Below are 10735 nucleotides of genomic sequence, written 5' to 3'. Positions count from 1 at the left end.
CCTGTAATCCCAGCACTTTGGGAGGCTAAGGTGGGAGGATCGCTTGAGCCTAGGAGTTCAAGACCAGCCTGGGCAACATAGCAAGACCCCGTCCCTACAAAACAGTTTTTTAAAAAACTAGCTGTAGGGCAGGCACGGTGGTTCACACCTGTAATCCCAGCACTTTAGAAGGCCGAGGTGGGTGGAGGTCAGGAGTTCAGGACCAACCTGACCAACATGGTGAAACCCCATCTCTACTAAAAATACAAAATTAGCCAGGCGTGGTGGCGCATGCCTGTAATCCCAGCTACTCAGGAGGCTGAGGCAGGAGAATTGCTTTAACCCAGGAAGCAGAGGTTGCAGTGAGCCAAGATTGCACCATTGCACTCCAACCTGGGCAACAAAAGTGAAACTCCATCTCAACAAACAAACAAACAAACAAACAAACAAACAGCAGCTGGTTGTGGTGGTGTGTGACTGTGATCCCAGCTACTTGGGAGGCTGAAGTGAAAGGATCGCTTGAGCCTGGGAGGTAGACGCTGCAGTGAGCTGAGATCATACCTCTGCACTTCAGCCTGGGTGACAGAGTGAGATCCTGTCTCAAAAAATAATAACAATAACGTATGAGAGAGGATTCAAGCTTTCCAAGCAGTCTCTTCCCCTGCCATGGCACTCATAGAAGCCTCCCGTTAAGATGGCAGAGCTGTAATGCTAGAAAAGCACAGATTGTTAAGTCACTGCATGGAGGATGGTCATCCTGGAGAATTGTTTGGACTCGAGTGGACTCTACAACAGCAGGAAATAAACTACTGTTATATCAAGCTACTGACATTGAGAATTAGGTTGCATAGTTATGCCACAGCATAAAGTAGCCTTTCCTGACGCATACAATTACTTTTCCTTTCTTTTTTGTTTTCCCTGGAGTTCATAATTACCTTTGTTTCATTTGCTTAGCTTTCTATTTACATAAGTAGGTAAAAATTCCTTCTCAAAAATCTTTTACAGAAGTGTTCTCAAACTCAATGCATTGAAACATGCTATAGTTTATAAATCTTGGATCCATCACTTACAGAGGCATTTGACCTGTTTCAGTATGGATAGGTTGTTCTCTAAGTCTACTGCATAGCTGAGAGCCTAAAATCTCTGGGGACTCACTCCACTTTTCTCTTGAGTTGGTTCCACTATTTCCTGGAACCTCATACAGCCATCTCAGCTAGTGATGACTGACCTAGATTTAACACAGTATATCCTTAATCAGCTTCCTGATTGAGAGTGTATTTTGAGACATTCCATGTCTAGAAAGTGTCTTTACCTCACATGTAATTGTGATAGTCTGGCTGAGTATAAAATCTTACTTAGGATGTTAACTTAAAATCAATGTGGTCAAGGAAAGGAGGAAAAATATGTCCTCCTAGTAATTCCCAGTGTAAGTGGAAATGACCCAGCCCTAGATTTACTTGGCTTTAGTTTCCATCACCATAGATTTCTCAATCAAAAGGCAAATATATCTCATATGTCGGAAGATTAATGTATGAATAATCAGTGCCACTGGCATATGGCTACTCTCCTATTTTCCTTACCCCTTTGTCTTCACAAGGAAGCCCAGACTCTGTTTGCCAGTGGCTGGGTCCTGGGGCCGATAACTTCAAGCTAAACATTCAATATCAGTATGGTAGGTGAGGAAGATTTTCTCAGAGTGGCTCATTATCTGGAAAGTGTAAGCATGAGGTGGCAGAAAGAGGTAGAAACAGCATGAAAAGGCAGAGCCAAGGAGAGATCGGCAAACAAGAAGGATTGTGCCCATATTTCTCTATTCTCTCTAGCATTATCAATCATTTCCCCTCAGGATTTTGGAGATGTTGCATCAGTGTTGCTACCGAACATTCCAAAGCCATTCTAATTCTGTTACTTTGTATGTTCTTTTTTTTTCCCTATACATCATTTACTATTGCATGTTTTTCTCAGGGTTTCTGAAATTTCAGAATATCCTGATGTGGATCTATTTTGATTCATTGTACTGAAGACCATTTCAGCCCATCTTACACTTTGATTCTGGAAAGTCTTCTTTTCCCTGGAGTTTATAATTACTTTTATTTCATTTGCTTAGCTTTCTATGTACATAAGTAGATAAAAATTAATTCATTCTCAAAATCTTCCACAGAAATGCTTTCAAACTCAATGCATTAAAAACATGCTATAGTTTATAAATCTTCTTGGATCTATCAAGGAAGATTTATTTGATTATTTTATCTCCTCCATTCCATCTGTTTTCTTATAATTCCTAATATTTGGAGGTTGGACCTCATGAACTGATCCTATAATTTTACTAATTTTCCTCCAGTTTTTCATCTATTTGACTTTTTGCTCTATTTTCAGGGAAATATCCTCAACTTTATCTGCTAACTCTTCTGTTAAGTACTTTATTTCTGCTCTCATGCTTTCAATTTCCAAAAGCTCTTTTTGTGAGCTGGCTGTTCATTTTTTTAGAGAATCCTGTCCTTATTTGACAGGTCCTATATATTTTTTTATTTTGAGAATATTAGTGATAGTTCTTCTAAGTTTTCTTCTCTCTGCACACTGTATTTCCTCTAAGTTGCTTTTTAAAATTTTTGACCTGTGTTTGCTTTGCTTTCGTTTATGTTACAGGCTTTCCTAAAATTCCTGGTGATCCTTGGCTATCTGCTCAAATTTAAAAACAAGCACTAAAGAAGGGCACTAAAAAACAGATTGTCATAGCAGTATTATCCATAATAGCCAAATGATAGAAGCAATGCAAATGTCCATCAACAGAGGGACAAATGAATAAGCAAATGTTGTATATTCATACAATGGAATACTATTCTGTAATGAAGATGGGAAAGAACGGAGTACTGATACACGCTACAACATGGATAAACTGAAAACATTATTATGTGAAATAAGCCAGTCATAAACCACATATTGTGTATATTTTATCCATATGAAATGTTCAGAATAGGCAAATCTATAAAAATACAAAGTAGATTTGTAGTTGCTGAGGGCTGGGAAAAGGGTTTGGGGAGAGAAATGACTGCTAATGGGAGTATGGGATGTTCTTTTGGGGCTGATAAAATGTTCCAAAATTCGTTGTGTGATAACTGCACATCTGTAAATATACTAAAAACCACTGAATTGTATCCAATAAAGTACTAAATTGTATGATATATGAACTATACCTCAATAATGCTCATTACCCTCCCCCTACCCCATTAGGAACCGGGCTGCACAGCAGGGGGTAAGTGACCATTACCACCTGAGCTCTGCCTCCTGTCAGATCAGCCAAGGCTGATTCTCATGGGAGGGTGAACCCTACTGTGAACTGCACAATTGAGGGATCTAGGTTGTGTGCTCCTTATGACAATCTAATCCCCCTAAATCCCACTATCATCTGTGGAAAAATTGTCTTCCACAAAACCAGTCTCTGGTGCCAAAAAGGTTGGGAACTACTGCTCTAGAAAGTAAATCTCCAAGTCTCCTGGTAGAGCAATAAGGAGTATATTTGCCTGGCCACATGGAGTTGGAAAATATATTGAGACTTAACTGCTTCTTATAGCTACAAATATCCCTGTTTCAGCCTCACCTCACAGAAATATCAAGTGGGATCAATTTCTGAAACTTTGAGAAGTTTCCTTAACGCAAGTCAGGTTTCCAGTTTGGGATTCGACTTTCTTCAGATGCTAAATTAATTATTCTTTGCAATCTCTTTTGTGGCTTCCAAAGCTTTGTAACTGTTGTACCTCTCTTATTTTCTTTAACCTGTGTGCTTATATCTTCTTTTAAATGCCCCTAATTGTCCTTAAGAGAGGTGTTTGGAGGCTGTAAAGATAAATGTCTGTCTTGAAATCACCACCTTTAAACACAAGCTCCTCCTTTAGCTTCTTAACAAATCCTTTCTGCTTAAAATCAATTGGAGTGGGTTTCTGATGCTTGCAACTGAAAGTGCTGACTGATACAAGTTGTTAGGAACAATTTTCTTCCTAGTAAAGGTAAAATAGTTATTCTTGGCTGGGTGACGTGGCTCACGCCTGTAATCCCAGCACTTTGGGAGGCTGAGGCGGGTGGATCACGAAGTCAGGAGATTGAGACCATCCTGGCTAACACGGTGAAATTCCATCTCTACTAAAAAATACAAAAAAATTAGCCAGGCATGGTGGCAGGCGCCTGTAGTCCCAGCTACTCGGGAAGCTGAGACAGGAGGGCATGAACCCAGGAGGTGGAGCTTGCAGTGAGCCGAGATTGCACCACCACACTCCAGCCTGGGCGACAGAGCGAGACTCCATCTCAAAAAAAAAAAAAAGTTATTCTTGAGAGGAGAGTAAACAGAACCCTGAATGTTAAAAAGGTACATGCTAGTTGGGACCAAGCTGCCTTTTAACCAGGGAGAATTTCCCAAATTCTGCAGACAACAACAGTTGCAAAATAGTGCCTATCTACACCAGGGGGTGTGTGAGCATCCCATTTGCTGCCTCAAGAGAAGATGGCTTGGCTGCAAAATAATCAGCTAGCATCATGATGACAGGATCAAATTTACACATAACAATATTAACCTTAAATTTAAATAAGCTAAATGCCCCAATTAAAAGACACATTGTAGAGAGTCAAGACCCATAGGTGTGCTGTATTCAAGAGACCCCTCTCACATGCAAAGACATACATAGACTCAAAATAAAAGGATGGAGGAAAATTTACCAAGCAAATGGAAAATCCAAAATTCAGGGCTTGCAATCCTAGTTTCTGACAAAACAGACTTTAAACCAACAAAGATCAAAAAAGACAAAGAAGGCCATTATATAATGGTAAAGGAGTCAATTCAATAAGAAGAGCTAACTATCCTAAATATATATGCATCCAATATGGGAGCACCCAGATTCATAAATAAGTTTTTAGAGACATACAAAGAGACTTAGACTCCCACACAATAATAGTGGGAGACTTTAACACCACCACTGTCAATATTAGATAGATCATCATCAAGACAGAAAATTAACAAAGATATTCAGGACTCAAACTCAGCTCTGGATCAAGTGGGCCTAACAGATATCGACAGAACTCTCCACCCCAAAATAACAGAATATACACTCTTCTCAGCGCCACTTGGCACTTACTCTAAAATTGCTCACACAACTGGAAGTAAATCACTCCTCAGCAAATGTAAAAGAACTGAAATAACAAACAGTCTCTCAGACCACAGTGCAATCAAATTAGAACTCAAGATTAAGAAATTCACTCAAAACCATACAACTACATGGAAACTAAACAACTTGCTCCTGAATGACTCCTGGGTAAATAATGAAATTAAAGCAGAAATCAAAAAGTTATTTGAAACCAATAAGAACAAAGAGACAACGTACCAGAATCTCAGGGACACAGCTAATGCAGTGTTAAGAGGGAAATTTATAGCACTAAATACCCACATGAAAAAACCTAGAAAGATCACAAATAGACACCCTAACATCACAACTAGAAGAACTAGAGAACCAAGAGCAAACAAACCCCAAAGCTAACAGAAGACAAGAAATAACCAAGCTCAGAGTAGAAGTAAAGGAGATAGAGACTTGAAAAACCCTTCAAAAAAATCAATGAACCCAGGAGCTGGTTTTTTGAAAAATAATAATAAAATATATAGACCACTAGCTAGAGTAATAAAGAAGAAAAGAGAGAAGAATCAAATAGACACCTTAAAAAATGATAAAGGGGTATCACCACTGACCCCACAGAAATACAACCAACCATCACAGAACACTATAAGCACCTCTGCAAATCAACTAGAAAATCTAGAAGAAAAGGGTAAATTCCTGGACACATACACACTCCCAATATTGAACCAGGAAGAGGTTGAATCCCTGAATATACAAATAAACAAATTCTGAAATTGAGGCAGTAATAAATAGCCTAACAACAACAACAACAAAAACCCAGGACCAGATGGATTTACAGGTGAATTCCACCAGAAGTACAAAGAAGACCTCATACCCTTTCTTCCAAAACAATTCCAAACAATTGTAAAGGAGGGACTCCTCCCTAAGACATTCTATGAGACCAGCATCATCTTAATAACCAAAACCTGACAGAAATACAATAACAAAAAAAGGAAAACTTCAGGCCAATATCCCTGATGAATATTGATGCAAAAATTCTCAATAAAATACTGGTAAACCAAATACAGTAGCACATCAAAAAGCTTATTCACCACAATCAAGTTGGCTTCATCCCCAGGATGCAAAGCTGGTTCAACATATGCAAATCAATAAAAATAATTCATCAAATAAACAGATCTAAAGACAAAAACCACATGATTATCTCAACAGATGCAGAAAAGACCTTTGGTAAAATTCAACATCCCTTCACCTTAAAAACTCTCAATAAACTAGGTATTGAAGGAACATACCTCAAAATAATAAGAGCCATTTATGACAGAGCCACAGCCAATATCATACCGAGTGGGCAAAAGCTGGAAGCATTCCCCTTGAAAACTGGCACCAGACAAGGATGCCTTTTCTCACCACTCCTATTCAATATAGTACTGGAAATTCTGGCTAGGGCAATCAGGCAAGAGAAAGAAATAAAGGGTATTCAAACAGGAAGAGAGGAAGTCAAATTGTCTCTGCTTGCAGATGACATGATCCTATATCTGGAAAACTCTATCATCTCAGCCCAAAAACTTCTTAAGCTGATAAGCAACTTCAGCAAAGTCTCAGGATACAAAATCAACGTGCAAAAGTCACAAGCATCCCTATTCACCAACAACTGGCAAGTAGAGAGCCAAATCATGAATTAACTCCCATTCACAATGGCTACAAAGAGAATAAAATACCTAGGAATACAGCTAACAAGGGAAGTGAAGGACCTCTTCAAAGAGAACTACAAACCACTGCTCAAGGAAATCAGAGAGGACACAAACAAATGGAACAACATTCCATGCTCATGAATAGGAAGAATCAATAACGTGAAAATGGCCATACTGCCCAAAGTAATTTATACATTCAATGCTTTTCCCATTAAACTACCATTGACAGAATTGGAAGAAACTATATTAAAATTCATATGGAACTAAAAAAAGAGCTTGTATAGCCAAGACAATCCTAAGCACAAAGAACAAAGCTGGAGGCATCATGCTACCAGATTTCAAACTATACTACAAGGCTACAGTAACCAAAACAGCATGGTACTGGTACAAAAACAGACACATAGATCAATGGAACAGAATAGAGAACTCAGAATTAAGACCACACATATACAACCATCTGATCTTTGACAAACCTGACAAAAACAGGCAATGAGGAAAGGATTCCCTATTTAATAAATGGTGCTGGGAGAACTGGCTAGCCATATGCAGAAAATTGAAACTGGACCCCTTCCTTACACCTTATACAAAAATTAACTCAAGATGGATTAAAGACTTACATGTAAAACTCAAAACTATAAAAAACCCTAGAAGAAAATCTAGGCAATACCATTCAGGACATAGGTACAGACAAAGATTTCATGACGAAATCGCCAAAAGCAATTGCAACAAAAGCAAAAATTGACAAATGGGATCTAATTAAACTAAAGAGCTTCTGCACAGCAAAAGAAGCTATCATTAGAGCAAACAGGCAACCTACAGAGTGGGAGAAAAGTTTTGCAATCTATCCATCTGACAAAGGGCTAATATCCAGATTCTACAAAGAACTTAAACAAATTTATAAGAAAAAAACAACTCCATTAAAAAGTGGGCAAAGGGTCAAGTGCAATGACTCATGCCTGTAATACCAGCACTTTGGGAGGCCGAGGTGGGTGGATCACTTGAAGTCAGGAGTTGAAGACTAGCCTGGTCAACATAGTGAAACCCTGTCTCTACCAAAAATGCAAAATTAGCTGGGCGTGGTGGTGTGCTCCTGTAATCCCAGCTACTCGGGAGGCTGAGGCAGAAGAATCACTGGAACCTGGGAGGCAGAGTTTGCAGTGAGCCAAGATCATGCCACTGCACTCCAGCCTGGGCAACAGAGTGAGACTCCAGCTCAAATAAATAAATAGTAAATAAATAAATATATAAACAAGTGGGCAAAGGACATAAATAGACACTTCTCAAAAGAAGCCATTCATGCAGCCAACAAACATGAAAAAAAAAAGCTCAACATCACTGATCACTAGAGAAATGCAAATCAAAACCACATTGAGTTACCATCTCATACTAGTCAGAATGGTGATTATTAAAAAGTCAAGAAACAACAGACGCTGGCAAAGGTTGCAGAGAAATAGGAACCCTTTTACACTGTTGGTGAAAATGTAAATTAGTTCAACCATTGTGGAAGATGATGTGGCAATTCCTCAAAGATCTAGAACCAGAAATACCATTTGACCCAGCAGTCCCATTACTGGGTATATATCCAAAGGAATATAAATCATTCTGTTACAAAGGTACATGCATGCATATGTTCATTGCAGCACTATTCACAATAGCAAAGACATGGAATCTACCCAAATGCCCATCAATGATAGACTGGATAAAGGAAATGTGGTATATAGACACCATGGAATTCTATGCAGCCATAAAAAGGAATGAGATTATGTCCTTTGCAGGGACATGGACGGAGCTGGAAGCCATTATCCTCAGCAAACTAACACAGGAACAGAAAATCAAACACCACGTGTTCTCACTTACAAGTGAGAGCTGAAAAATGAAAACACATGGACACAGGGAGGGGACCAACACACACTGGGGCCTGTAGGGGGTTTCGGTGAGGAGAGAGAGATTTAGGAAAAATGGCTAATGCATGCTGGGCATAATACCTTCGTGACGGGTTGATAGGTGCAGCAAACCACCATGGTACATGTTTACCTGTATAACAAACCTGCACATCCTGCATATGTACCCCAGAACTTCAAATTAAAATTTAAAAGAAGAAAGAGATGATGGCTTGGAAAGGACTCAGCCAGAACTTATCCTTGGTTTACCTGGTTTAATCACTTTAGCATTTAGAAGCAGAACCATGGCAGAAAGTGTTTTGTTTCATCTTAGAGGTATTCTAGTTTCTCTTTTTTTTTTAACAAAAAAATATATTTTTAAAGGAAAAAATAAAGGTGATCAAAAATGAGTAAAATTGGCCAGGCGCAGTGGCTCACGCCTGTAATCCCAGCACTTTGGGAGGCCAAGGTGGGCTGATTGCCTGAGGTCAGGAGTTCAAGACCCGTCCAGCCAACATGGTGAAACCCTATCTCTGCTAAAAATACAAAAAAATTAGTTGGGCATGGTGGTATTCACCTGTAATTCCAGCTACTCGGGAGGCTGAGGCAGGGGAATGGCTTGAACCAGGGAGGTGGAGGTTGCAGTGAGCAGAGATCGCACCACTGCACTCTGGGGAAGAGCGAGACTCCATCTCAAAAAAAAAAAAAAAAAAAGGCCAGGCATGGTGGCTCACAGCTATAATCCCAACACTTTGGGAGGTCGAGGCAGGCGAATCACCTGCGGTCAGGAGTTCAAGACCAGCCTGACCAACATGGAGAAACCCTGTCTCTACTAAAAATACAAAATTAGCCATGTGTGGTGGCACATGCTACTCGGGAGGCTGAGGCTGGAGAATCGCTTGAACCCAGGAGGCAGAGGTTGCGGTGAGCTGAGATCATGCCACTGCACTCCAGCCTGGGCAACAAGAGCCAAACTTCGTCTCCAAAAAAAAAAAGAAATGAGGAAAATTTGTTTAGCATGGTGTGAAACAAGATACATAATAATATTCACTGAATAAAGAAAATACTCAACCAAAACAAAACAAATAAATAAAATGGTCATCCATAACAGCTCATAAATCTCCACTTGGAAAAAGAAAAGTTACAATATGTCTTGTTTAGAATGGGAGTGTATTGGTGAAGAAAAAATAGTAAGCCTCATTGCCAGAGAACCAAATGCCTCCAATGATGTAAATAGGGAAGAAGGGGTTCCAATATATCTGCTTATGTACCCCTCAAAATAACTTATGGAAACTGGGGATAACTTACATTGAATAGAGGAAATCTCAAAATAAGAATCCATGGCCAGGCATGGTGGCTCATGCCTGTAATCCCGACACTTTGGGAGGCCAAGGCGGGGAGATCACTTGAAGTCCAGAGTTCCAGACCAGCCTGGGCAACATGGCAAAACCCCATCTCTACCAAAAATATAAAAAATTAGCTGGGCGTGGCAGTGCACACCTGTGGTCCCAGCTACTCAGGAGGAGCTACTTCAGTGGGAGGATCGTTTGACTTGAGCCTGGGAGGCAGAGGTCACAGTGAGCCGAGACTGTGCCACTGCACTCCAGACTGATCAAGAGTAAGACCCCGTCTGAAAATAAAAATAAGAAGAATGCATATTAGGTCAAATGCAGATCATGGTTTTAAAAGTCTACTAGAATTGAGAAATATTCTTAGAATGAAGATAACTGAGTCTTGGCAATGCAAGATGAGCAGAAAAAATTCTGTAAAATAATTACCAGGAAGTTCTAGACCTGGAAATATATTGGTCACAGTGAAGACAGGAGATAGCAGTGGTGCGATCTCAGCTCACTGCAGCCTCTACCCCTGGGTTCAAGTGATTCTCCTGCCTCAGCCTCCCGAGTAGCTGGGATTACAGGTGCGCACCACCACGCCTGGCTAATTTTTGTATTTTCAGTAGAGACGGGGTTTCGCCATACTGGCCAGGCTAGTCTCAAACTCCTGACCTCAGGTGATCCACCCACCTCAGCCTCCCAAAGTGCTGGCATTACAGGCATGAGCCACTGTGCAC

Source organism: Gorilla gorilla, chromosome 10 (assembly GCF_029281585.2).
Source record: "Gorilla gorilla gorilla isolate KB3781 chromosome 10, NHGRI_mGorGor1-v2.1_pri, whole genome shotgun sequence".
Taxonomy (NCBI): domain Eukaryota; kingdom Metazoa; phylum Chordata; class Mammalia; order Primates; family Hominidae; genus Gorilla; species Gorilla gorilla.
Note: the sequence above shows the minus strand (reverse complement) of the source record.